This window comes from Melanerpes formicivorus, unplaced genomic scaffold (genome assembly GCF_026170545.1).
Source record: "Melanerpes formicivorus ecotype bairdi unplaced genomic scaffold, bMelFor1.0.p_v2 SCAF_3, whole genome shotgun sequence".
Classification (NCBI taxonomy): Eukaryota; Metazoa; Chordata; class Aves; order Piciformes; family Picidae; genus Melanerpes; species Melanerpes formicivorus.
In genome coordinates, this window is record NW_027142355.1 from 19,771,334 (window position 1) to 19,784,427 (window position 13,094).

Consider the following 13,094-nt stretch of genomic DNA (forward strand, 5'->3'; position numbering starts at 1 on the left):
GTTCTCAGCATGAATTATCTCAAGGACACAATTCATCCAAACCTGTTATAGATGGAAAATGAGGTGATGAGGACAGGTTTGGTAGTAGTACATGCAATCTTCTGTCTCTCTCTTGCTGACCCTGGTCTATGGAGCAGGTGAGAGCAGCCTGATGGACTGTTTGAGGGACTATTTGGGTTATAGAATGGTCTGGGTAGGAAGGGACCTCCAAAGATTAACTAGTCCAACATCCCTGCAGTCAGCAGGAGCATTATCCATTAGATTAGGCTGCCCAGAACCCTGTGGAGCCTAACCTTTAATATCTCCAAGGATGGGACCTCAACTACCTCCCTGGGCAACCTATTCCACTGTTCCACTACTCTCATGGTAAAGAACTTCCTCCTAATTTTCAACCTAAATCTATCCTTCTCCAGTTTCAAACAACTGCCCCTCATCCTATCAGTGCAGGCCTTTGTAAACAGTCCCTCTGCAGACTTCTTGTAGGCACCCTTCAGGTAGCAGAAGGCTGCTGTTAGGTCTTCCTGGAGCCTTCTCTTCTCCAGGCTGAACAACCCCAGCTCCCTCAGCCTGTCCTAGTAGGAGAGGTGCTCCAGCCCCTTGATCATTTCAGTTGAGGCACATTTAGTGCGTGGAACATACAGGTAGTCTCAGCTGAACAGAGGTAAGGACACTTGCTGCTTCTTCAGACAACCTACATCAGAGCTCATAAACACACAAGACCATGCTATACCATGAATTTCAGAAGACCTGCATGAATTAACCCATAGGCTGGCCTGGTACTTCATGTTCTAGGATTGGCTGACCCATGTTGTGATTAGAATAAGACAGCTGTATTGATTTACAGTGAGATTCATGTGCAAGAGTATATGATCTCTGAAAACAAATTCAAGCTCCCAAGTTACTTAGGTCCATGTTGCTTTCTAAGTTTGGGAACTTTTTAATCTTTACTACCACTTAAATATTACAAGTTGAGTTGTGCAATCAAATGGGAGTTAGGCTCTTAAACTCCTCCCACAGGGAGGCAGGCAGTTAGATGTCTTCAGCAAATCCTAAATATTCTTTGAAAGCATTTCCCTCACCTTCCTTGAGTTTCAGATGTACCATTCAGGGGAGGTGACACTGACTTCTGTAAAGCACTGCAAGCACTTATGGATGCAAATCATTGTGTAAGTGTGAATATTACATCATGACATGCCATCTCCTCCACCTCCTCAGTGCTAATTAATTCCATTCTGGGATAGACAATATTCATTAAGCTTTTCTGAAAATACTAGAAGTTCATGTAACAGCTCACACATTTTGATAGCACCCACAGTCCTATCACCATGTTCCCTGTGAAGTATTTTGATACTTTAATCTTTGCCAACAGGAGTGGAAATAAATTGTCAACAGTAGTTCTCCAGCACAAGGCCATGGTGTTTCTTCCTTGCTTTGTTATCAGAAGCAATTAAAAGGAATCAGTCCATTGTCATTTTGGTGCAGAGGCATCTGGTTGCTGGAGGTTTTCCTCTGTGTATGTCAAAGTTAAATATTTGGGTTACTGCTCTCTTTTTGGGACTTGCCATGATATAAACCAGTTTGGGAAAAACACAGCTATTGCCTGTTTCTAATCATTGCAATGACAAGAGCTGCCTGCAGACTAAATGTTTGTTGGCTGGTCATATTCTTTGGGTACTGGCAACTCCAGAGACCTTGTGAAATTACAGAAGCTCCTTGAAGAAAAGGATTCTTGCTACTGCTGCTGAATTATGACTAGGAAACATAGAAAGAAATGTGCTTAAGGTGAATGTGACAGCTTGTTTTTTTCTGAAAGGAAGCTGTTGAGGAAATCAAAGAGAGGAATAAGTGGAGAGCAAACTCCAGGTGGCAAAAGGCATTGCCTTGACACAGCACTGCAACCATCTTTCTGCCAGCTTTAATCAAACTGGTGGAGGCTTTGGCAGCTGTTTTGCTGAGCCAGCAGCAAACTCCTCATGCATTATGATGTTTTATCAGACTTTTGTGTCCTCCTTGGGGTAGTGGTGCCAGCCTTGGTGGCCTATTAGCTACCAGCATCTAAGCAACTGTCTGAAGCTGTCCCAAGTATGGACACACCAGTCTGCAGTCCCAGCAGTGTACACCTACCCCACAGGCTGATGCCCACCTGTTTATTAGTTTGATTTCCCACACAGTGATCAGCCCTGAGTGCCATTCTGTATTCACTTGTTTGCCCATCTGTGACACAGGCTGGCAGCCTTCCCTGACATCATGGGAGTGCTGCAGGGATTGTTTAACCGTGACTGCAGAGTTTTGCAAGTGATGTCACATAACCGCAGGCAACAGTTGCTATTCATCCAGGATGCCCTTTAATACCTTCTGCTGCCCCAGCTCACTGATTTACCTGAAATGGGCAAGGGTCAAAGGAAGAAAATAGATCCCTAAAACATGATCTTCCCCTGGGAAGTTTTTCCCACTCTTCTACCTCAGGCAGGTTTTCTTTTTGTCGAGGTTTGCAGCCACTCTGAAAGCTTCTGTTCCTTTCTATTTACAGCATAGTCTGCAAATGTTCGCCTCTACCCTCCACAGACCCTATGCTTCCACCCTGCTCCCCTTGTGTCTCAGGGTAGCACCAAGCTACCAGATAATCATCCCAGATCCATCCAGGGTTTTTCAAGTATGGAGGTGTGGAATGAAGTAGTAAGAAGATGTGAAGCAACTTCCTTGTCCAGTTCTGGAGGAAAATAGCCCTTTCAGGTTTTGATGATGAGCACTTGGCAGAGATGAATCTCTACTATCTTTCTATATTACAAGAAACAGTCCCCATTTCCAAGCTCTTTGATAGCTCCATCAGGTACCTAGAGGACATTAACTAGTCATAGAATCATAGAATGCTAGGGTTTGGAAGGGAATCATAGAATCAGTAAGGTTGAAAAAGACCTCAGAGATCATGAAGTCCAACCTACTACCTAACACCTCATGACTAACTAAACCATGGCTTCAAGTGCCATGTCCAGTCCTTTTTTGAACACCTCCAGGGACAGTGACTCCACCACCTCCCTGGGCAGCCCATTCCAATGGCCAATTACTCTTTCTGTGAAGAACTTTCTCCTCACCTCAAGCCTAAACTGACAGCTGACAGCTTGGCCAGGAGTTTGCTGTGGGGGACGGTGTCAAAGGCCTTGCTGAAGTCTGGTGGACTACACTCACAGCCTTCCCCACATCCATCAGGTGCTCACCTGATCATAGAAGGAGATCAGGTTGGTCAGGCAGGACCTGCCCTTCCTAAATCCATGCTGGCTGGGCTTGATCCCTTGGCCATCCTGCAGGTGTACTGTGATTGCCCCCAAGATGATCTGCTCCATAATCTTTCCTGGCACTGAGGTCAGGCTGACAGGCCTGTAGTTTGCAGGTTCCTCCATCCAGCCCTTCTTGTGGATGGGCATCATATTGGCCAGTTTCCAGTCATCTGGGACCTCTCCAGTGAGCCAGGACTGGTGATAAATGATGGAGAGCAGCTTGGCCAGCTCATCTGCAAGAGCACCCTAGGATGGATCCCATCTGGTCCCGTGGACTTGTGAGTATCCAAGTGGCTCAGCAAGTCCCTAACTACTTCCTCCTGGATTACAGGGGAATTGTACTGCTCCCTGACTCCATCTACCACTTCAGGAACGCAGTTATCCTGAAGTCCTCCTGCCTTACTGCTGAAAATGGACTCAAAGAAGGTATTTAGTACCTCAGCTTTTTCCTCATCTTTAGTTACAGTATTCCCCTCCAGGTCCAATAAAGAGTGGAGGTTCTTCTTGCCTCTCTTCTTAGCATTGATATATTTATAAAAATGCTTTTTATTGTCTTTCACAGCAGTGGCCAGATTAAGTTATAACTGGGATTTTGCCTCTCTAGTTTTTCTCCTACATGATCTAACAACATCCTTGTAAGTATCTCAAGTTGCCTCCCCCTCTTTCCAAAGGTGATACAGCCTCTCTTTTTCCCTTAATTCCTTCAAGAGCTGCTTGCTCATCCAGGCTGGTCGCCTTCTCCACCGGCTCCTGTTTCGGCATGCGGCCACAGCCTGTTCCTGTGCCTTCAAGAGCTTCTGTTTGAAGTAGGTCCAACTGTACTGGACCCTTTTGTTCTTAAGGGCTGCTACCCAGGGTACTCTCCAAATTAGTTGCTTAAATAAGCTCAAGACTGCCCTCCAGAAGTCCAAAGTAAGGGTTATGTTATCGCTCCTCCTTATTTCCCTGCATATTGAAAACTCCACCATCTCATGGTCGCTGCACCCTAGACAGTCTCCTACCATCACATCTCCCACCAGCCCTTCTCTATCTGAGAACAGCAGGTCAAGCAGGGCCTGACCCCTGGTAGGCTCACTTAACAACTGCATCCAGAAGCTGTCTTCCATACACTCTAAGAACCTTCTGGACTGCCTCCTCTCTGCTAAGTAGGTTCCCAGCAGATGTCTGGCAGGTTAAAGTCACCCACAAGGTCTGATGATCTTGAGACAGCCTCCAGCTGCTTATAGAATACTTTATCAACCTCTTCATCCTGGATGGCTGGTCTATAAGAGACTCCAACCAGGATGTCAGTTTTGTTAGCACTCCCTCTGATTTTAAACCACAGACACTCAGTCCTTTCATCCTCTACCTCGAGTTCTGTGGCATCAAGAGATTCCCTAATGTACAGGCCCACCCCTCCTCCTCTTCTCCCTTGCCTGTCTCACCTAAAGAGCTTGTAACCATCCAGTGCAGTACTCCAGTTATGTGAATTATCCCACCATGTTTCTGTAATGGTAACTGCATCATAGTTTTCCTGGTGAGACAAGACTTCCAGTTCCTCTTGTTTGTTACCTATACTGTGTGCACTGGTGTACATGCACTTCAGCTGGGCTGCTGATTTCTCAACTAACTCTAGTTTATGTCCCTCTCTCTCCTCTCCAGAGAGACTGGTTTCCTCACCCATCCCCTTCAAACCTAGTTTAAAGCCCTCCCAATGAGCCCTGCCAACTTTTGTGCTAGAACCCTCTTGCCCTTTCTAGATAGATTCACCCCATCTAGGTCCAGCAGGTCAAGTGTGGTCAAAGAACCAAAAATTCCACTGCTGGCACCATCCCTTCAGCCATTTGTTGATGTCATGGGTTCTCCTGTTCCTCTCATTGTACACCCCTGCCATCAAGGGAACTGAGCAGAACACTGCTTGAGCTCCTGCCCCATCAATCAATTGTCCAAGGGCCTTGAATTCCTTTTTGACTGTCCTGGCACCCTTCTTATCAATCTCATTGCTTCCAGCTTGGATTACCAGCAATGGGTAATAGTCAGAGGGCTGGATTAGCTTTGGTAGACTCCTGGGTATGTCCCTTACTCAGGCCCCAGGTAGGCAGCAGACTTCTCTGTTGGATGGGTCAGGACAACATATAGGTCCTTCTGTTCCCCTCAGAAGAGAGTCACCAACAACAATTACCCTCCTGTTTTTCTTTATGGCACTAGTCCTGATGGTTGGTGGGGACTGATTTGCTTTAGGCATCCCCTCAGACGGTTCCTCTTCTGTCTTCTTATCCACATTGCCCTCAACCTGCAGGGCCTCACACTTATTGTGCAAGGGCAACAGGGCAGGTGAAGAGAGCTGGGATGGATTCCCCATGCTTCTCCTAACAGGGACCTGTACCCATTCCCCCCTGTTTCCAGGGTTGCCTCCCTCAACTCAGGGGAGTCTGTAAAGCCTGGTCCCACATATCTAACTCCCTTTCACATTCCCTTATAGTCCTGAGTCTTGATACTTCATCCTTTAGCTCAGCCACCAGATTGAGAAGATAATTCACCTGGTCACACCTCACACAGGTGTTGTCACCTTCCCCCTCCATTCCAAGTGCCAGGCTCCAGCATTCTCTGCAGCTAGCAGCCTGGACACCTGCGTGCTCATGCACTGGCACTGTCTGGGTACCTACTGATTTTCTAGTAGCTTTTGGCCAAGTCGTTACCATGGCTGGATCTCTACAGGAAGGTGAAACTAAGTTTGGGGGTTTTATTGTTTGTTTTTAAATAAATATATTCCCCCTGACTACTACATTTTGCCCAAGCTACCACAGGGGCTTCTGCACTCTGTGGCTGGCCCGGCATGTGCCACTCCCTGCAATCCAGCCAGAAGGCTCTCTTGCCACATGGCGGTCGCATGGCTTTGCTATCCCTCGTTTGAATTACCAGCAGCTGACATCACCCTCTCGAGCAGGCATGCAAGAAGATGACCCTGCTGGTCCTTGCTGTCTGCCGAGGTCCTCCTGCCCCAAAAAGCCCCCAAAAGAAACCAAAATAGAGCACCTCTCAGCTCACCTCAGCTCGTGCATGCTGATCCCAGTGCCAGTCCCGAACAGCTCTCTAGCCAAATGACCTCCAGCGATCATCAAGTGCAATCTCCCTGCAAAGCAGGTCTACTTAGGGCAGGTCACACTGGAAGATGTCCAGGTGGGTTTTGAAGATCACTAGAGGATACGACTAGTCAGACTAGTAATTAGTTTTTATTACAAATGTTACATTGTGAATTAGAGGATTAAGGAAATGTAGCAGGAATATCTCCTACTTACTGCAGGGAAATGTGATGTCCTTGTATCAAATCTTATTGACTTGCTTTTGGAAGAGTATTGTGCATGTGGTCCTGGATAGGTAGGAAAGGGATCTGAGGAGGATATACCTTGCATGTTCACAAATACAATGATCCAACCTCTTTCTGCATGGTGGTTCTCAAAGACTGCAGAGGAGCTGAGCTGTTGTATCTCGTAAACCGAGGGGCTCCTCATCCATTTGTACCCCAGACTGTTTCCATGATGTGACACCCGTCAGTCAGGCCCTTCCCTGTAACATAAGCCAACTGATTCCCCAAAGATGTTGGAGGACATTAGTAGGATTGCACAGTGATAGGATGCTCTTTGGTCACCTCCAGTAGAAAACCCCACTGCAATATGAGGAATAAGAAAGGATGTTTGCTTTCTGCTTCTGGACTGCTCCAAAACCCATGTGTGTTTGTCCAGGCTTTATGCCAAATAAAGAGACTACACTGTTGCAGGGAGCCTTCTTTTTCAAGTCAAGTCTAGTGAAACTCCTCACATCTGAGTCACCTTCATTTTCCAGGTTTTGCTGCTATGCATGCAACAAATTACTTTCCAATTAGAGGCTTTTTTAACCAACCAGGTGAGCTCTTTTATCAGCAGCTGAATAATGCAGCACCACACCCTAGCTCTGCTTTGGAGAGATTCTGCTGGGAGAGGATGAGTTGACTTTGAATGGTAACCTGTGCCATGTAGTAATGGGTGGGGAAATTACCTTGAGGCTTTGCTAGTTGAGGGATCATCCTATCCCAAGGGCAAAGTCCATTGCCTTGACATATTCTTGTAGAGCAACAAGCACAAACAGGCACCTGCATGGTAAGTGCACCTTTGAAGCAGCTTCACCTCCTGCTTCAGTGAAAGGCAGACTGGGAAAGTGATTTTTTGTTGCTAGTTCTGATCAGGGTTGAGGACCAAGCATACATGTTCTGTGTTATCACCACTGAAAACAGCAGAACCTGCTTGAGATATGTTATGACCACTGTTGAAGGCAAAAGGCAAACTGGAACATAGGAGACGATTTAAAGTTTTACCTCTGAAATGATGGATTTAGAGATTTTGATGTTTGTGTTTTGATTGTTTGCTCCCATGGGGTACTTAAACAGCCAGATTCTAGGTGTGGATTAGATGCACCCAGCAGACCCTAATCTTTATTGTTGCAATGCAGTCATGGTCCCCCTGCTTTCTTTGAAGCAGAGATGGAGACCTTGCTGCCTCCTGCTAGTGTGTCCTGACCTTGGGATTGCCTCCAAAGCAGAATTGGGATTCCTCAGTCTCTCGCTTGCTCTTAACCTTCAGCAGACAGAGGCCAGAACTGCCTCTATATTTATCCCTTTAATAAAAACCAGCCCCTTGAATGGAGCAAATTGGATGGATGAATGTGCCCATGGCAGAATAGAATAGAATAGAATAGACCGGAAGCGACCTTCGAGATCATTGCGTCTAACCCTTCATCCAACCCACCTAATCAACTAAACCATGGCACCAAGCGCCCCATCAAGTCTCCTCCTGAACACCTTCAGTGATGGTGACTCCACCACCTCCCCAGGCAACCCATTCCAATGGACAATCACTCTCTCTGTGTAGAATTTCTTCCTAACCTCCAGCCTAAACCTCCCCTGGTGCAGCCTGAGACTGTGTCCTCTTGTTCTGGTGCTGGCTGCCTGGGAATAAGCCCCTACCTGGCTACAACCTCCCTTCAGGTAGTTGTAGAGAGCAATAAGGTCACCCCTGAGTCTCCTCTTCTCCAGGCTAAGCAACCCCAGCTCCCTCAGTCTCTCCTCATAGGGCTTGTGTTCCAAACCCCTCACCAACTTTGTTGCTCTTCTCTGGACTCGTTCCAGCAAGTCAACATCCTTCCTAAACTGAGGGCCCCAGAACTGGACACAGTACTCGAGGTGTGGCCTAACCAGTGCAGTGTACAGGGGCAGAATGACCTCCCTGCTCCTGCTGGCCACACTGTTCCTGATATAGGCCAGGATGTCATTGGCCCTCTTGGCTGCCTGGGCACACTGCAGGCTCATGTTCAGCCTACCATCAACCAGTACAGACCCATTTTTATTATGCCTGTGCCCTTAAAGACAGGAGAAGGAACTCTATGGTTTTTTCTTATCACACTCAAAAGTATTTTGCAGCCCACTGTCCCCTACCCCTAGACCCATTGCAGAGGAGAGGACATTGAGGCTCATGGCATCCCCATGCTGGCATGGTCTTCAATTTCATTCTGAGAGTAGATCAAACCCCAAAATTTCTCCATCTAAAATCAGACATCTAAATTATTCACTACCATGTTGACAGAGAGGCTCTCTTATCTTCCTACAGGGCAAAGAGGAAATTCCCTGTAAGCCCCAGCTCCATCCTGGCCATGAGCATGCTCATAGTGGCATAAATGTCAGCTAAAAATGAAGGACAGGGCTCACCTCCACATCTTCCCTTGCAAATCAGACCTCTTCCTGTCCAGCCTGCACCAGAGCATGGCACAATGCAGTCTCAGGATTTTACCTGGTAGGAATAAGTCCAGTCCCAGAAAGAAAATGCTACTGGGAAGCACAGCAGCAACACCAGCAGCAAGTCAGAGCTCTGAGTGCAGGTGTCGTAGTGTGGTTCCTTCACACTGTGACTATTTAAACTACTGCTTTTGGAGTCTCACACAGGTTGTCCCTCTCAGCTGGTCTAATTATTTAATAGCAATACCTTTCCATCATGGCTACTGCTAGTACAATCTATAACGATGCTTGCTTTATTCCTAGGCAATCATCTCTGTTAGTGGGTGCATCACAAATTGCACCCATCTCCCAGCTGGGGGAAGGTGGAGGAGAGGGATGTGAATTGGGAGTGCCCCTCCAGCATCAGAGCTGCAGCCTGGCAGGAGCTGTGCTGCCTGGCAGGAGCTGTGCTGCCTGCCCATCCCCATGGGTGCCTAGGGCCCTCACTGCCCTCCTCTACCTCCTTGCTACGGCTTCGTGAGCACTGGCAACATGAGCAAGCATCCCCACTCCTCTCGCCCCTGTCCATTATTATTTCAAGGCGTGCACGCCTCTGTCGGGGGTGTGAACGCTCCCAACCCTCGCACCCTTTCTCCCTCGGTCCTTCCTTTCCCTTCATCCTCCTCCCAGAGGCGAGGGAGAGCCCAGATGTTGGCAGGCCCAAGCCGGGTTCATCTGTTTCACATGACCCAGCGCCAACTGCTGCTCGCTGCCCTCCTCCCTCCTTCCTCCCCCTCCTTCTTTTCCTCCCTTCCCCTCCTCCTCCTCGTCCTCCCCAGCTCAGCCTCGCAGCGCGGCAGCGGCCGCGCAGGAGCCGAGCGCCGCGAGTCGGCAAGGCGGGGAAAGGGAGGAAGAAGGGGGGAAAAGAGGGCTAGAGCATCCCGCTCCGGAGCATGGGACCGCCCTAGGGCCGCCCGGGAGCCGTCCGAGAGCGGAGGGAAGGGCCGCGCCGGCCCCGCGCATCCCCCCGCGGAGACGCGGGCGATGGATGCTGTGCGGTAGAGCCGCGGCCTGCCGACGCTGGTGCAGCGGGGATGCTCTCGTCCCGGGGTCGGAGCTGAGGGGCCGCCGGAGCCGCCGAGGGAGCGGGAGAAGGTAACGGGGTCTTTGTCTGCGGAGGGGAGGTGAGGCGGACCGGGGCTCCCCTTCCAGCCCCGCGGGGAAAGCCCAGCCGCAGTGTGCGGGGCTGCTCCACGCCCCCCTCTCTCCATTTATCCCAGACAGAGAGAAATGTGGGCAGCATCTGCTTCCTCCGTGCTTTAAAAAAAAACCACAAAACCACAAACAACCCAGCCCCGATATCCTGAATTCGGTGGGCGAGTAACGGAGGCAAGCCCGGCGGCTGGCTTTTTTTCTGCACTAGAGGAAAGGAGAGCGTGTAAGGGAAAGAAGCTGTGCTGTGATTTCTTACCGCACCCCCCACCCCCACCCCTACCCCCACCCTACCCCCACCCCCTCCCCACCCCCTCCAGCAATCTGGATGCCTGTCCCCAGTGACTGCTAAGATGGTCTGCTCCTTCCCTTTCCAAATGGCTGAAGCAAGTTTAATGCAGAGCTGGGGGCTTTGCAAAGGGTAAAAGCCTTCTGCTTGTTATTCCTTTGCCCTATGTACCTTTTCCTAAATCAGGGCTGCAAAAGTTGCTATAGATGTAGGGCTAGAAAAGACAAATAAATAGCTCCGTTTCCAAACTGTCTGTATGGGTGTATCTGCATGCCTTGCAGACATGCTCCGTGTAAGGAGGGTTTCTGGCCTCATTGTTAGCCCGCTGGCTGCTGGGGAGGGCACGAGAAAAGTTGTTTCAAGGCTCTCAGTAAAATTTCCAGGAGAGACAATTGTTTCTAATAATAGCCCTGGCAGCGGGTTAGCAATACAACACACACAGATGCGGGAGCCAGCTAGCAAATCTCCTCTCCCAGGCAAGCCAGGTTGCAGGGAAAGCTCAGCTCCCAGCTTATTGGTTTGGTTTGAGGTTTTAAAACATCGTCTTGAACAAAAACCCCGGCACCATTCGCCCTTTCCACCGGGAAGGGGGTGTGGTGCCTGTGCCTGCACACCGCGTTTCGTGGGCATGACTGACCCGGGCTCTCCTGGTGCATCCAATACCGAAAGAGGCTGGCTGAATCCTGGCTTTTCCCAATGCCAGCTGGTCATCGGCGTTTCTCGGACTTGACTCACTCTAAATTGGCTCCCAGGGTCTGATGAGCATCCCCTATCTATGCATGGAGAAGGTTGTAACCAGCATGGGTGTCTGTGCCATTTTCCCTGCCTAGAACTGCCTGCCAAGCAATAGAGAGATCTCAATGGAGCTAAAACTATCAGACTGATCCCCTTGCTCCTTGCAATCATGGCAGGGGGGGAAGCAGGAAGGCTTCTGACTGCACTGTTGCCTCCACACTCACTTCAGCCCACATTGCTAGCCCTGACTGGGTGAAGCTGCACCAGCTCAGTTTGGTGGCTCAGAACTCCTTGTCTCAACCTTCCTAGCACAAGGTACTGACAGCTTGTCCTCTTCTAAATATTAATATTTTCAAGGTGGCTTTAAGTACCAGTGTCAAGCAGGGACATGCCATGTGTTGCAAGAGGGAGAGCTGCTCATGACGTGGCTTCTGCAGCCCAGCTGTGCCACTGAGCAAGGGAGGCGCTGGCAGAAGCTGTGGAGAGCTACAGATATGTTGCTGCTTGTAATGAGAGTCCAGCTCAGAACCAGCTTGCACTGCTGCTATGGTCATCCCTCTGAGGACTGAACTGGCTGAAGGAATTTTCACTGGTCACCCTTCACAGTGGGAATGGTCCAGTCCAAATCAGTTCTCACAGTGGGCATAAGGGCACTAGTGGGGCATAACATGGATTTATTGCCATACATCTGAACTGGTTATTACATTAAAAATGCAAGTCAGTATTTGGTGAGACCTATGGTCACAGCATTGGGTCACTCAGGGCCATGCACCAATGCAGCATCACTTGGTGCAGAGAGCATAGTCCACAGAGATTGTGTCAAATTGTTTAGCCAAATTAAGAACTTTGGTGAGTGATTTGGGTGTTGTTAATAAGGACATAAGACTGGGAAAGATTTCCCAAGTCATGGAGTCTGGTCCCATGTAACACCAGTTATTACAGACAGACATATCCCCCTGGTTGCCACTGTTGCTTTTTGTGCAGGTAAGAGCAGAAGGTTTGAATGTAGCTCAAGAAAGAGCAAAGTAAGACTGATTGGTATGCTTAGGGAAAAAAAGCTGGTTTGGGGAGAATTCAAAAGGGGCTGGGAAGTGACTAAAGTCTCAAATCCTGTTCCAATAGAACTGCAGAGAAGGAAGGGTCATGTATTGTGATTGATGAGACACACAGGAAGGTAGAAAAGGAGTGTGTTGGCACATCACCAACTAAATTTGAGGTCAGGGCTTAGTGGTGTCCCCTGAAGATGCACTGTGTAACCCACTTCTTGTGAACTAAGCAGGAGCAGGCTGGATCATCTGGGACAAGCAAAGGTTGCTGTCAGGCACAGAGCCATGCTCACAATTGGCTCTCAGGGACCTTGGGTGTCTTTCACTCAAAACACTCTAGGTTTGAGGCAACCAGTATTCCTGTCACAGCTTAAAACTCCACCTAGCTGGAAGCCATCCTACAACTGCCCCATCTCTTGAGGAGGTTGTAGGTGGCAGTGCTGCAGTATGGTCTGTAAGCAAGTGATAGTGGCTTTCCTGAGATTCTAATGTTGCGTTGCAGGATGGAGTGTGCTCGGGTGCACAGACAGATTCCAAGGTCAGTTGGCAGTGCTCATCTCCAGTCACCCTTGCTGGTTTGCTCCTTCTAGCAGCTGGAGGTGTGGATTGCCCTGCAGCATCAGTGCAAGCAGAGCCTGGCAGCCTAGCAGGCAGGGAGGTCTGACAAGGTTAAGTTGCAGTAGAATTACTTGGGAGCCTCCTCCACTCCAAATTTCTTTTTGTCCTGGCCTCTCCCAGGTTATACAGTTCCCTAACAAGCAGTGGATTGACCATCATTGCCCTGGGGACCACTGCAGCTCACAGCATTCCCTGAT

General features: G+C 49.0%; 1 protein-coding gene across 5 annotated transcripts in view; it reads left to right on the forward strand.

The window, feature by feature from the left end:
* FRMD4A (FERM domain containing 4A) overlaps nt 1–13,094 on the forward strand; it is a 306,449-nt gene that overhangs the window by 136,862 nt on the left and 156,493 nt on the right. The window contains exon 1 of one of the 5 annotated variants that reach the window (XM_068168127.1): nt 10,065–10,152. The exons of the other annotated variants lie outside the window; for them this stretch is intronic. The gene's annotated coding sequence lies outside the window, so the exon portion shown is untranslated. Of the gene's footprint in view, nt 1–10,064; nt 10,153–13,094 lie in introns of those variants that run through there. 5 annotated transcript variants of the gene reach the window in all.